The 15,691-nt window shown below is 46.2% G+C and overlaps 1 pseudogene; it reads left to right on the top strand.

The window, feature by feature from the left end:
- The first annotated feature begins 214 nt into the window (after nucleotides 1-214).
- LOC129127395 (lysosomal dipeptide transporter MFSD1-like) lies at nucleotides 215-15,589 on the top strand (annotated as a pseudogene).
- Nucleotides 15,590-15,691: the final 102 nt, after the last annotated feature.

Genomic DNA, 15,691 nt, shown 5'->3' with positions numbered 1-15,691 from the left:
TCTTATTCCTCTTTGATCCCATCTCACAGTTGTATCTTATCACTTGCCCAAAATTCGATTCCCGGTCAGGGGAACCAAAAATGTCATGGTTGGACGCTGGCGCAATGCCAGTTACCCCATGAAAATATATGCTCCCTGGTGTCTGCTGTGAGATGTGACCATCTCGCATCATGTTCAGCAAGTAAGCTGGGGAGGAGGTTTTTCCAAGGTATCCATGGTGATCATTGCCTGGGACCAGGTGGACTTAAGTCTGTTGACGGTCAGTGATTGCTTGTCCATCACTTGGTGTGGGTTTTCCCTTCATTTTTGTTCCCTTTCACTTATTTATATTCTGCATCGCAACCTACAAGTCCTTGTGAGTTTTTTCCTCACTTTTGCCCTCTTGCCTTTGTCTTGGTTTGAAAAGACAAGTGTCTGCTAAGGAAGGCAGGAGCCTCTCTTGAAATGGAAAATATCAACCACCTCCCTCTGAATTGTTATAATTTTGAAATTAAGGGGCTCTCAGGCAAAGATATGGGAGTAGGAATAACAGTTCTGTATTAGGGAAAATAAAAATAAAAATGCAGTAATACAGAACAACACTGACAAGAGTCAGAACAGGACCTGGCACCCTGTGGTGTTGGCATCACCCAGGGTGGTGGCACAGTCCCATTCAGTGGTGGCTGCAGCCCTCCTGCAGTGCCAGCTGTGGTTCTGTTGGAACAGGGATCCTGGAGAAGGGTGGAGTTTTCCTCTGAAGGTCCAAGGGTGCTGTAGATGACCCTGGTCTTCCTCTGGGAATCCAGTGGAAAAAAAAGCTGCTCCTCTGGGAATCCAGTGGGAAAAGGCTGCTGTGGTGTTCCAAATGTCAGATTCTACCCAGGTAGGAATGCTTGGCTCCTCCTCCTGGGAGGAGCATCTCCCAATGGGATGGGATGATGGAATCATTTTATCAGCCATGCAGTGAGACTCAATGGCCCATTAACAGAAGATATCTCCTGGAGGTAGGGTGGGTCTGGAAGAGATAAAGAAAACTGCCCCACCTGGTTTTAACAGGTGGCCCAATTAACAGAAGATAACTGCCCTGTGACCATGGTCACAAGGGTTTTCAGGATGAAGAAGAGACGAGAATGTTGACTCCATGATCAGAAGGCTTGATTTATTATTTTATGATATATGTCACATTAAGACTATACTAAAAAGCAATAGAAAGGAAAAGGTTTCTTCAGAAGCTAGCTAAGCTAAGAATAGACAAGAATGAATAACAAAGATCTGTGTCTCAGACAGAGAACAAGAGCCAGCTCTGCCATGAGTGGTCAGGAAATCCCAACATCCACAGGAGACCAATCACGGGTCTACCTGTTGCATTCCACAGCAGCAGATAACCATTGTTTACTTTTGGTTGCTGAAACTGCAGCTTCTCACAAGGAAAAATCCTAAGAAAGGATTTTTCATGAAAGATGTCTGCGACACTGCCCCACCTCTGACAGATGGCAATAAAATACACACCCCCAGCCACATCTTGCATTTGCAACTTAAGACACCCTTCCAGTTCTCCTCTCCATCCCACTGGGATGCATGAGCAGGTGACTGCATGTCAGGGGCTCTGTCTGCCCAGCACAGCTGGGTAAGGACATGGGTTGGCAGCATGAAGCATCCTCCTCACATAAGACAAGAATGCTGTTTCATTATCCTCCACACCTGCAGATCAAGGAAGGGGGAAATCATAGGGTAGGGCAAAATAAAAACTACATGGCTGCAGAACTGATGTCTAAAGCAACAGCATTTTTAAAAATAGAAATATACTTGCCCTTTCAATCATACATGGGCTTGGAGTGTGGGATGTGTTGTTTTCCCTTGTCATTGGCATGCTCCTTTGATAATGAAGAACCTCTAATTAACACTTGGCTGGTTTCTATCAATTAATTCGTGCTATTCCTCCCTTCAGAGAGCTCTTCTCTGTGTTTTATATAAGGTGGTGGGAGGCTGCAGGTCGAGCTGGGCCCCCTGCACCCAGGGCCTGGCTGGGGCTCAGCGGGACCCACAGGAAGGACGTGATGGGAGGGTGAGGAGGATCCACTCTACCTCAGACTCTTACAGGTTTGCCATACTGCTCTTCAACTACCTTCTCACCTTCAGCTCCTGCTTTGGCATCCCCAGTGTCCTACAGCAGCAGTTCCAGGGCATGAATGCCAGGGGTCGGTTTTGGGAGTACATGTTGGGCCTCTGTCCAGGCCATGTGAAAAGGGCTGAACCAGCAAAACCAGAGTCATGTTTCAGGGTTTTACCTCCCAGATGCTGGGGGTGAGTGGTTGTTACGGGCATATCCACTGTGGAGATACATGAGCCAGGGCAAGCCGTGAAGGGTTTGAGCTTTCTCTGCTGCCAGGATAACTGGGAATGTAACACCTGCCCTTGCTCAATGGTTGTCAGCTCCCCATCTCCACACTAAAAAATGCCAATCAGGACTTGGCACCACTGCATGTAGGAGACCCATAGCATTGACCACAAGTACCTGCCCTGGGCTGGGAGACAGTGGTCAAGAAGAGGCACTGGAGGTAGGGCACAAGAAAAGCTTTCCTCAGTCTCCAGATCCAAACCTCCTGGCACTGCAGGCATCACTTCACATGTTTGCTGACACAGAGACAGAGATGTGCAGGGGGGTTGGAGGATGACTCTATCTTGTACAAACTAGTTACAGCCTCAGATGATGGAAAATGCTATTGTTCAAGGTTCAAACCCACATCCCAGCAGATTGTTGGGATTTCTGCAGAGATGCCAGAGTGCCAAAGCTTAATTTCTGAATACCTGACAAATTCTTATTTGACTCATTTTCCTGTCATGTCTGCATTTAGTTCCATGTCTCCTGAGAGGATTTGCCTCACATGTGCCGTCTTCTGGCAGGTCAGTGTCTGTAGGTGGAGAGTCACCATCCTATTCTCTGTGTGTCTCAGTAGCCAGGGCAGAATAACTAGAGCTTGCAAGTTGGTTGTTTTTTCTTTTTAATTTGAATGCAGTCAATCCTTAATATTCAGACAGTGAACTCCAGGCTAAATTAGGTGCAGTTTGTTATTGCAAACATGAGCTTGACCCCTGAAAAATAGGTCAGCATTATGTCACATTTTGTAACCTAGGTAAGTTTGTGGGGTAGTAAAACTAAGCCATATTTTTCTGTTACTTGTACTGTGCAAACAGAATTTTTATCTGTTGACAGTTTTGACATATTTTTACTCTAGTGGATTTAGCCTCTCCCTGTCACACACCAGTGGTACCACAGTAGTTGGAGCAGATGAGATGAAGACTTGCAGTGAAACACTTCATTCTAGAGAGCTGCTTCCTTGCATCCTCTGATATTTCTGCTGCAGCAGATCTGAAGGGTTATGAATACAATGGCCATATAAAAAAACTACCTAATTAAAATCATATTTCTCTTGTGCTTATTTGAGATGTTTAGCTTGTGCCTGCTGGTGTGAAGACCCAGAACATATGGTGTTGAGGAGATGTTGCTCTTGTTGCTCTTCAGTAGCTGTGTTGGTTTTGAACAGAATGGTTTTTTTGGTAGTTGGGGAGGGGGGGGGGGGGGGCACAGAGGTGGCTTCTGCTTGGAAGTTTCCACCATGCCTGGCAGAGCCAATCCCTGATGGCTCTGAAGATGGATATGCTGCTGGCCAAGGCTGGGCCAATGCAAGATGATGATAATGGCTCTGTGATAACAAATATTTAGGAAAAAAAAATCAAAACAAAATGGGGCACTGGGGCACAGTTTTCTAGCCAGAGAAGAGGAGGAGGTGAGAACATGTGAGGGGAACACCAAGGTCAGTGGAGAAGGAGGGGGAAGGAGGTGCTCCAGGTGCTGGAGCTGAGATTCCTCTGCAGGCAGTGGTGAAGCAGATTGTCCCCCTGTGGGGATCCATGGGGGATGCAGAGATCCACCTGCAGCCTGTGGGGGTCTATGGGGATGCAGAGATCCACCCGCAGCCTGTGGGGGTCCATGGGGATGCAGAGATCCACCTGCAGCCTGTGGGGGTCTATAGGGATGCAGAGATCCACCTGCAGCCTGTGGGGGTCTATAGGGATGCAGAGATCCACCTGCAGCCTGTGGGGGTCCATGGGGATGCAGAGATCCACCCGCAGCCTGTGTGGGAGGTGCACAGGCCAGAGCAGGTGGGTACTGGTGGAGGCTGTGAGCCCGTTGGAGACCTGGTGGAGAGAGGGGGCCCTTGCTTCTAGGCTGGAGCAGCCTATCCTTGGAGGAGTGCACCCCGTGGAAGAGTGACCCACGCTGCAGCAGTTTGGGGAGGACTGTTTGTCTGTGGGAGGGGCTCATGTTGCAGTAGGTTGCATGGAGCTGCTGCTTGGAACCACAGAGATTGGAACCACACTGGAGAAGTTCATGGAGAACTGACTCATGTGGGAGGGACCCCACAGCATTGCAGGGGAAGGACCCCTCTCCCTGAGCAGTGGAAAAAAACCTAGGGTGATAAACTGACCAAACTCTCCAGGCCCTGTCTCATTGCACTGTTGGCAGGAAGGAGGTAGGGGTTGGGGGGAAAAGGTTTTTTTAAGGGCTTAATTTACTTCTCATTCTCCTCATCTGATTTTGTTAGTAATGTTATAAATGATCAAATCAGTAGCCAAATTTATGAAAAATTTAACAAAGATTTATTGGATCGATAACAAAAAATAGAATTTTGAAAAAGAACCACCACAGCCAAGACAGCGTCAGCCCCGAGTGCAGGCGCTGGGTGAACTAGGGTCCACTGACAAAGTAACAGCGTTTCCCCAGGAGATCACCCCGAGTGCTTCCAGTGGCTAGCTTATATACAGTTTATTCTGCCTGAGGCAGAGATGACCACACGTTTCTTTATGTCTCTTCACATGTAGAGCGGGATCCATACATGTGCAGGAACAGACAAAGACTAATCCGGAGACTCAGACGAATGTCTGAGTATCCAGGCAGAAGTTGTATTCACATGTAGTAGAGTGATACTAGTTCCTGAGTACCACAGATGTAATCATGCCCAGGTGCAGGTCTTGTGAGTTTCTTGAGACATTCCATTAATCATGGTCCAGGAAGGTCTAGATGCTATCTCCCAGGTGCAGATGTCAGGGGAAATCATCTATGACGATTCTCCGGGGACTGTCCCATTCATACGGTAACAGACCTGATATTATCTTAACGCTGTCTGGGAACTGGTTACAATGAGAATAGAACTCTGCTCCCAGCCAGAGTGGTCAAAGGCATAACTTTGGACCTTCACAATATTTTACACACACATATATCTATCTATATAGCATGAATTATCTCTACCATATATTACAGTAATAAATTCAATTTGTACCTCTAAGCTGAGCCTGTTTTGCCTTTGGAGTGTTTTTTTCCCCAGTCCTTATCTCAACTCATGAAGCCTTCATTACATTTTTCTCTCCTCTGCCCAGCTGGGGCAGGGGGCGGGTGAGTGAGTGACTTTGATGGGTGCCTGGCATTTGGCCAGCGTCAAACCACAACAGTAGTTAACGCTATTAAATCATGCCAGGTCAACCAGTTTCCTACTCTTCAGTAAATGCTTTAGAACTATGAATTAATGCAGACTAAGACTAAGTTTCATATTTACATGTTGCTTAAAACTTTATACTATGGAACAAGGAGTCAGATCAAGGTGAACTATAGCCAAGAAACTAAGGGATCAGATAAAGCCGATGATGGAGTCTCCTGGCTTTGCTTCCGGACTGAAATGTGCATAAAAGTGCTGAGCTACTGCTGCCACTGCCACAAGAAGGGAAAGAGAAGCTGCGCTGTGCCAGTGGCCAGTCATTTCCTATTTGACAATGGCTGGCTTTCTGGGAGAAGACACAAGCCCCCTAATGGCTGACTGGTCATGGAAGTGGGAAGTGAGCAGATGAAATAGAAATCTAGCAGGGAAGAACTTCATTTTTAAAGACATACATGAGTTTTTGTCTGTATCTGCACCTCACAAATGCTTTGTGACTTGTGCAGAACTTGACCTCAATGGAACTTACCATACCAGCATCAGGTGTAATGGCACAGTGGACTGTGTGGAAGGCTTGTGAATGACTCCAGCTCAGTAAAACCTGCCGTAGGCAATCTATGCTTGGACGTGAGTCACTTTGCTCTAGCTTTGGAAGTGGGTGTTTTGGTAGTTGTTTCCAGGCAGTGAGATGTACATTTCTGTTCTGGTTTGCTCCTAGAAATGCAGTGATGGTTATTCTGGCTGGATACCTGATTGATAAACTGGGAAATTGCTGTCAATTCTGGGATTCAATTAATTTATTCTTGTACTGAAGTGGAATGTCAGGCTGCCCTTTCAATGCCTTCAAATAATGGAAAGGGAAGATTAAAGGTTCCACTGTAGTAACACCACAGAGGCGTGAGGGGTAAGGACAGCTCTGTGTGTGGGTGTGATGGTCAGCTAAGCAACTGAGAGATTCATCCTTTGATCACTGACTTAAGCTGAATTGACACAGCATGGCAGTAACCACACTTTTTGATAACACAGATGTGACAGAGACTAGTATTACATGTTTTTGATGGGACAAACTGATAAAGCAGGATTCAGCTCCCAGCTCTGGCATTTGCTCTGGTGTTTGCTGAAAGCTAAGACCAAGCACTCCCAGCAGATGCAGTCACACTTTTTGTGTCTCATTCTGCTGTGTCTTAAGTTGCAAATGCAAGATGTGGCTGGGGGTGTGTATTTTATTGCCATCTGTCAGAGGTGGGGCAGTTATCTTCTGTTAATTGGGCCACCTGTTAAAACCAGGTGGGGCAGTTTTCTTTATCTCTTCCAGACCCACCCTGCCTCCAGGAGATATCTTCTGTTAATGGGCCATTGAGTCTCACTGCATGGCTGATAAAATGATTCCATCATCCCATCCCATTGGGAGATGCTCCTCCCAGGAGGAGGAGCCAAGCATTCCTACCTGGGTAGAATCTGACATTTGGAACACCACAGCAGCCTTTTCCCACTGGATTCCCAGAGGAGCAGCTTTTTTTTTTCCACTGGATTCCCAGAGGAAGACCAGGGTCATCTACAGCACCCTTGGACCTTCAGAGGAAAACTCCACCCTTCTCCAGGATCCCTGTTCCAACAGAACCACAGCTGGCACTGCAGGAGGGCTGCAGCCACCACTGAATGGGACTGTGCCACCACCCTGGGTGATGCCAACACCACAGGGTGCCAGGTCCTGTTCTGACTCTTGTCAGTGTTGTTCTGTATTACTGCATTTTTATTTTTATTTTCCCTAATACAGAACTGTTATTCCTACTCCCATATCTTTGCCTGAGAGCCCCTTAATTTCAAAATTATAACAATTCAGAGGGAGGTGGTTGATATTTTCCATTTCAAGAGAGGCTCCTGCCTTCCTTAGCAGACACTTGTCTTTTCAAACCAAGACATGCTGTTAAAGAGGGAGTCGGGGGTGATTTTTTTGGTTAGATTTCTCAGATGAAAACAAAGAGCAAACAGGACAATATTTTATCTGAGAACCATTTATTGGTAAAGGAGTGTTCCTACTGAAGGGGATAGAAAGGCGAGCAGAGAGGGAAAAAGAGAGACTGAGAGAGAAACAGAAGACAGGGACAGTGTTACCGTAGGAACCTCAGCGCTCTGTCAGCATCAGCATGGCAAATGGTGTTGCGTGTTGCAAGCCACAGTGAGCTGCGTGGCTTTAGTGGCGGCTTGGCACAGCTTTCAAAGTGGCAGCGTGCTTCCGGCATCGGCTGCAAGCCACAGCGAGCCTTGCCTGGCTCCTGTGAAATGCTGGGTGCAAACTGGCTCCAGGCTGGTCGCTACGGGTTGGATGTGGTCGCAGCTGGGTACAGGCAGCGGCAACGCCCAGGAAACACAGCGCGGGCGGCTGCAGTGGCGGTGCCTGCTCCGCTGGGGAGGCAGCAGAATGAGTGTCAAAGTGGTGATGAGCTGGTTCGCGGAAAGGGTGAAGCAGGGCAAAGCAGGTGTGGACAGGGGAGCAGGATCACCAGGATGAAAAACTGAGGGGGAAAAGGGGCCAAACCAACACTACAGGCGACCCCTACTTCCTCCAAGAAACCCAAAGAATAGTGTTTCTAGTTGTGTCGCAGTTAACTGCTTTTATTCACTAAAGCTCCTCCCCATAGCCCGATTTCCTGGGCATTCTTCCCAGGCATCCAGGCATTTCTCCCACCGGCAAGGGTGGGGGAGGGGGATGTCGCTCCCAGCCCGATCGTGGAAGCTTCCTCTGCCCTGACTGGCTGCCGGGCAAAGCCTTCCCGGGGACCGGGCTGCCAGCACACCTAGAGCTCTCACAGGAATCTTCCATATGTGTAACATATGTTGATGCATAAATAAAAATCAGATTAGTCCCTCTCACTCGGTATCACAGAGGTAAATGTCTTAGGAGAGAGAGGCACAGAGGAGATCATGTTCTCTAGGTCATAGCCTGCAATGGAGCTCAAGGCAGAGTCAGAGACTACAGAGTTCTCTTGAGAGTCCCCTGCCCCTGCCTCTCTAAGCTCCCACCACTGATAATATCATTATTTTGATGATTGCCAACTCATTTAATAAAGAGACCAGTCTTTACAAAATTAAAAGTGGAGAGTAAACTGATAAGGTTTATTGGTGTGTTTTGAGGTTGTTCTTTAGCTTTTTGACACAGAATGCCTTTGTCCTGACTTAAGCATTTCTGTTGAGGTTTGTGCATTTTTTCTGTTTCTTCCTAGATGGTGTTATTACTTTTTCTTTTCTCACTGTGCTGGGATCCCCCATGTTTGCTTTAGGCTTGCACTTCAAGGGCTTGCCATACCTCCCCCCAATGATGTTCATGGCTCTTTGGTTCTGGGAATGGGTCACTTAGTAGTAAGGAATTCACATATACATATTTTCATATTTACATTTTGTAATATATGTTATAAAAGAATTCATGCTTAAGGGGAGAATGTATATATAATAAAAATTGTAAAATCCTCTGATGAGCCTCTGACCACGAGCAGCCTGGAGACAGATAACTACATTGGAATTACGAAACTCCTGGAGGCAGCAGGAGAACAATGTTTTGTCTGCAAATGAAAGAATGTGGCCAGTGTGGAGATGGACTTTCTCTGGAGCCATCAGGGAACACCCAAGGGTGATCATCTCTTGGTAGATATCATCAATCAAGATAACCAAAATCACCAAGGAACATACATGTGAACACAATACGCAACTTTCCCTGACATGATCAGAGCCTGCCACTACTCAGGAAACAGCAATTGTCCAGCCCTGCACAGTGCAAGAAACCTTCATACATATGCGGAGTTACAAAAGGAATCAGGGCACCTCTGCCTCAGGCATAAAAAAACTGTATAAAACAACCACGCTGGAAACGGCATTCATGAACAGAGGGATATCTGATGCAATAGAGGTCGGATCTAGGTTCACCCAGCACTGATCCCGGGCTCAATGCTGTCTCTTTGGCTGTGGTTTTTGAGGACCGTATTTTGGTTGCGAAGATAAAAATCTTTTGCATTTATTAATTTGGATTTCTGGCTGATCATTTATAACACATCTTATGAAAGGGTAATGATACATTTTTGCCTTCTAGACCCTTGTCCTACCAGTCAGCTTCACTTCCTCTTACCCAGTGACTTTTGTTGTTGGCAGACCACTGCTCCTTGATTTAATGAGTGCTGGAATTTTTAATTCTTCCCCTCTAACAAGTTTGTCCTTCTCTCAAGGGTGGGCACTGACATATGATTTCTCTGCCTTTGAAATTATTTTTGCTTGCCTTATAGGATGGATAAGTTCACCTCCCATGCCCCTGCATGATTTAGTACAAATGGACTGTGAGGCTAGCCCATACCTTCTCTGGCACATGCCTCCTCTTGGCATGTGTAGATCAGCTTCCAGCGTGAGCTCTCCAGCTTGAGAGAGCTCTTGCTTCTCTGCCATGCTGTTGGTCAAGCCTGTCTGTTCAAGAGAGGATTTTTCTCTTCTGTAAGTTGTGCAGAATTGTTATCACAACTTTCTGGTTCAAGGGGAAGGCTGGCACTGGCATTTGGATTGACTCTGTCTCTCCGGTCTTGGGAGTGTCTTCAATTTCTTCACCCAGAATTTTGAGACAAAGTTTGGAATGAAGTGGACACTCCTTTAGTGTTTTCTAGACCCAGGCCAGCTTGCTTTGTCCAATGATTAAAAGAACCTGAAAGAGGTAGTGAGGTAAGCCGGAAGTGGCACATGATTTTCCAGTTTTTCCTGTTGCTTTCTATGTGCAATGAGTGGTGTTTTCTGCACTGATGCCAGAAAACCCGCTCTAACTCTGTAGTGTCAGCCTGACAGTTTTATTTTCTTGACGTATTTTAACATCTGCAGTCACAGATAGTCAGTTCTTAATATAGGAGTACTCCCATGGAATAGAAACTTCAGAGTGAAAGAGACAGGAATGAAATGTGTTTGTTATTCTGTACTGTGGGCAGCAGAACCTGCTGATTCTGCAGCAGTGTCTGTACTTGTCCCAGCAAAAGATGTCTTGCACATGGCTGATTGAAACCACATGTTTAAATTACTGTGAGAAGAACCTGAATTGCATATTTCTTAGTGTGAATCTGTTCTAGGGCTTGTATCTTTAGAAGATTTGAGCTTCTCTCCTTCTTTTGGTGCAGTGAGATGAGATCTCTCTCAAGTGGAAGGGAAGGGTTAAACAGCACATGAGTAGTCTACTGGAATGGTGATGTTAGGGAGACTTGCTTCAAAGATTATAGAGAAGTGTGATAATTGAAAAGTGTTATTTACAAAAAAAGGCAGTATAAGCCATCATCCACAGAAAAGAGATTAATCTCTTGCAGAAGTTGAAACTGATTAGTGTCCTCTGATTCCAGCTCTCCGAGAAAGCTGTGGTGGGCATGGGATGTCACATCTTGTCTGACATTTAGTTTTGTGCTCAGGCAGCATTTGCAAGCACAGCACAGTACTTCTGTCAATACTTCTGTGTCAATATTTCTGTCAGTGAAGGGGTCAATACATCAGATAAAGTGTGCATTCATCTCAGAAGCTGTTTCGGAAAACAAAATGTGTACAGAACTCCTTCTGAGAAGGACATCTGCAGCAGATGACCATTGTAAAACTATGGAATATTAATCCCAATATTTCCGGGTAGGACGTGCCTGGGCTCGTCTGACCCTTGCTGCTGGGCCAAAGGCGGCAGCTGTGATGTTTCACCTCAGAGATACATTTGGCCGGCTGGATGCTGCAGCTGGGCACTCGGAACAAATCCAGGCATAGTAGAAACTCAGTTTACCTCTGGTGGAAAAGGTTCAGGGGACGGTGAAGAGAAAAAGGAGAGGATTCTGCTGTAGAGTTTTAATCCAGAGTTTATTCCAGGATGACAGACCTCCGAATCTTGTAACAGCTCCCAACAGAATCCAGACCGCATGGTCCCGTCTCCTTTTCAGGCCGGGGACAGGGGGAGGGGAAGGCACAGGTGAGCCACCAACCAGGTGTGAGGAGGGGAAGGCTCAAAGGATAAAGACACTTGGACAGGCCAATGAGCCCGGACCTGAGGGGCATCTTTTGAACTTCTGCCAACCACACCATGACCCTGCTGGAATGTTAAGATTGATGGACAGCACTTAGCAGGAGGGCAAAGGGGGAGGGGAAAGGAGAGATTGGCACACCTGGGGGGTTGGGATAGGTGAAACAGGAAATGGCGTCACACTGCAACATAAAACTTGCTTTGGTGTAGGCAGCATAACCAGACTCACTACTCTGGAGCTGCCTGTGCTCACAGACCAGACTGCTGGGTTAACTGCAGCAGGTCAAACCAATGAAAAGGTACAGCCTGGCTTCCTGTACAGCCATGATATGCCTCCCCTGCTCTGGGGACCAGAGAAGTTTCCCAATGCTTTTATCTTAGGTTTATTGCATAGTTCTGCTGTGGGTCAGGAGCATTCTAGCCATAGGCCAGCTGAGCTCTGCCTGAGAGACTGGTGGCTTTAGCTCACTGGCCTCAGGCAGTCCTGCAGCCATAGGAGTTCAGTGGCCAGAGCTCAGGGATTGTGACAGGGTGGTACAAGGTCAAGGGTCCTACTCTGTTTTAAGAGAATTCAGGCTTAGGAGTCATGGAGAATTCTGCATTTTACATGCAGTGGGTTTTGTCATTCAGTGTTCTCCACTCCCAGGAATTTCCAACACCTCTTGTTTTTCCCAGGGAGCCTCCTCTGTGTGCTGGGGTTTGTTTCAGCCCTCACAGTCAGTGTACTTGATAAAATGGGTAGCTGGGCTTGGATGGTGTTATCCAGCAAGAATCCAAAAAAGCGGTAGGTGGTTTTTTTTTCCATCTCTATCCTGGAAATCCCAGGTACAGGAGCACTGCCACCGGAATGTAGGGAAGGCTGCAGCAACAGAGCCAGTCCTAACCAGGAGAGGGCATTCGTACCCCTCAGTTCAACCTTGCAGAGCAGCACTGAGGAGATCGCATCTGTGAGCCACCAGCCAAGAGTTCCCTGCCTAGAGCCTTCCAGAGCTCAGGGAGTACTCAGAATGGCAGTAGCTTTCTGATCCAGTTACTTTCCGACTGCAGGTGGCTCAGAGGAGCATTCTGCTGGCCTCCCTCTGAACTGCTTTCTGGCTCACAGGATCCAGGATAGGAAATAGCTAATCTGGGCAGTACTGGTCTCTTGCCAGCCCTTATCTTCGATTCCTCCTTGCATTCTGTCTAGGAACAAGCATTACGAGCAACTTCGGTCTGCAATTTTTATGCACCTTGATCTATTAGATGGCTTCCTTCTCATGACAGTACTCTCAACTGGTTTCTGTAGTTGTGTTGTGACTCCTGTTTATACTGTACCTTTCTGCTGTGTTTCTCTTAAGGGTGTGCAGTGGACTCTTAACAGATCCTGCTCAAAACAGTCTTTTGCAGCCAGAACCTTCATAAAAATAAGAAAGCTTTTTTGTTTTCTTTACTGGATAGTGTTACAGAAGGCATGTTTTAGAGTCAGTACATCTCAAATTTCACTTAGAGGTATATGAGCTGCCTTTTATTTCCCTTTAACCTGTTACTTAAATCTCTTGTGCCCTTCAGTGGCTTGCAGAAAGTGACAATGGTGTGAAGCTGGGCTATTTTCTTGGGGAGTGAGGGCACATCTTGTCTTTGCAGCAGATTCAGGACATACAGCACCTTCCCCTTCCCTACGACCTCCTGGCCCTCACCATCATGTTCTTCCAAAACTGCATCTTCCCCTTTTGTGGCAGACAGCAGGTACTGTTCTATGGCTATGGCCCACTGACTCACATGGGCCAACAGAGCTTTGCAAGCCTCAATTTTGGAGGGACTAGGAAATATAGGGGTAATAGGCTTGTTCCTTCCACTCGTGAAATGTGGAGAAACATACCTTTGACACCTAAAGGTTTGAGGGTTCTTTGACCTTTCCTTCCCTTCATAGATGAGAGAAGCTTCTGAAAGACTGCAAAAATACTTAAAGGAAAATGATTCACCCAATATTTAAAGCTTCAAACACTGCCAAAGGAGGGTCAGAAGGATTTGGGAGAAGGGGAAGGAAATAATTTAAAAAACAGCCCATAGACATTTCACCTTTGTGATAGACCAGCAAAGTGGGTTCTTTTGAGCTGGGTGGGGTGTCAACATCACAGGTCTGGGGCAGCTCTGCCCTGCAGCTGCTGCACTCTGCTACGTCTGGAATATAACTGGGCTTGCTCAGCCTAGGTTTGTACAAGAGGAAGCCTCTGTATCTGGTGAAAACTTCGGACTTCCTTTTTAATGCCTGCCTTTGCTTAAAAGAAAGCAGCAACCTGGCTATGTAAATTAAGGCTCGGGCTTCTGTCCTGGGGCTCTGCCACAGACTTGTTTTGCTGCTTTGTTGCCCTTTGTGGATGATGTAGCAGCTTCTGTCACATTATGAGGATGAACTTTTGTATTAGGTAAGGCCTGAAGTAAAAAAAAAAAAAAAAAAATTATTTCGGTAGTATTTCATTAGTGATTTGAAAAAGGCCACTGTGAAATCAGGAGGGAAGAGATGTCATCAGCATGACAACTGATGGGAAGCAGCTATATAGATAGCCAAATCAAATTTAAGTAGATACAAGATCTTTAAATAAACCTCTGTGAATGATTGGAAATTCTATAAAGAATTTGAGGAAGTTTAATGAAATTTCTGCATGTCCCTAACAAAACTGAAAGCCTGGTTTTGACAGGGGTTTTTTTCGTGGGTTTTTTTTTTTTTTTTCCTGTAACCAGGCCTTCTTAAAGGAATTTCCTGCGCAATTCCTAGTATTTCTTGAATGCAGATGTTCAATATTTTTTCTTGCTGCTAGATTATTTTTAAACCATGGTCCTGCCCCTCAGCATTCACCCCCTTGAACTGATAAGGCTTTTAGCCTCTTAAAAGAGGATGTCAAAACTTCACCCATGTAGCATGGGCAAGCAATGGCACACTGCTGCTGTGAGCTGTGCTGATCTAGGAAACACATGCTCCACTCTAACCTGCAGTTTCACTCCGCACTTGCAGAAGTGTCTTGAAAGTGTCTGAAAATACCAGCTCCTCTGTGGTGTGTATTAATTAAAAAGAAAGTAAACCATCAAAGGCTTGGCACTACAAACCAGACAGAATCAAGCTTGTTTACAAGTCCTCTCATTCAAACCCTTCCCGCCCATATGCTTGTGCTCAAACTTACTTTCTATCAAAATAACCAGATCAAGACTACAAATTATTTTATTTTCTTGGCTTCATTTTATCTTTAGCAAGTTTATCCAGGATAAATATTCTGGTTAAAATCAGCAGGCAGCTGCTTATATTTTTGGGGCAGTATATGAAAACTCCCTCATTCTCTCTCCAGCAGTTGGCATATTAATTATGAGTACCCAAAACATGAAGCACTCGCTGATAACTTGTTCCTGATTTTTGGGAATGTCCGCTACAGCCCCCTCAAACAGAATTTCACCTGTTGTGGCTGGACGAGAAGTCCTTGCAAACTGCAAGATGCACCTTAACCTGACTTAAATTACAAGAAGTAACATTTGCCGATTTTTACCTCTGTCCTGTAATTGTGCTATGGTAGCATCAACCCATGGTATATGGCTGTATGTTTTGGGGAGTCTGAGACGGAAACAGAAAGGACTGGGATAAGATTTGCAAGTAGATGGGAAAGGACAATTTGCATGCAATCAGGCCCTATTTTGTCATAGAGCTTCCATTCCTTACTTCCATAATTATCATGGTATAATGTTTTCCCTTCCCCTTTTGTTAAAACCTGGGGTTTCGCTTGAGTACTGGATACCTAGTAACACTTCAGTCTCAGTTCAGAGGTATGCAAGAGGTAGAACAGCTGCTCTGCTACACTGCCAACAGCCAGGAAATGCCATGTCACTGCCATTCCTGCCAGCCCACTTTGCACAGCCCCATGTGCCACTAGGACCTATGGGAAACAGGGTCCCCTGGAAGAGGCTTTCTGTTCATTCCCTTCACCACGACTATGTTGGACTGAGAGGTGTCCTTGCTGTTGTCTGTGCCATGCTGACTCTGCCAGTCTTTGCTCTCCTGGCATTCACATCTGTGCCCCTACTGGTCTCTACCATCTGGCTGGGGATCACTTACTCCTTTGCTACTGCGAGTTCCCAACTGTAGCTGGGTGTATTGAGGCAACACTCCTACATCTGGATGGCATATTACTGCTGCCCTGGTTTCCTGCTGAGCAGGTTTCACAGCCACAGTTTGAAGTCACTGACT

This window comes from Agelaius phoeniceus, chromosome 16, assembly GCF_051311805.1.
Source record: "Agelaius phoeniceus isolate bAgePho1 chromosome 16, bAgePho1.hap1, whole genome shotgun sequence".
NCBI classification, from domain to species: Eukaryota; Metazoa; Chordata; class Aves; order Passeriformes; family Icteridae; genus Agelaius; species Agelaius phoeniceus.
Note: the sequence above shows the minus strand (reverse complement) of the source record. Positions and strands in the feature narration are given on the sequence as shown.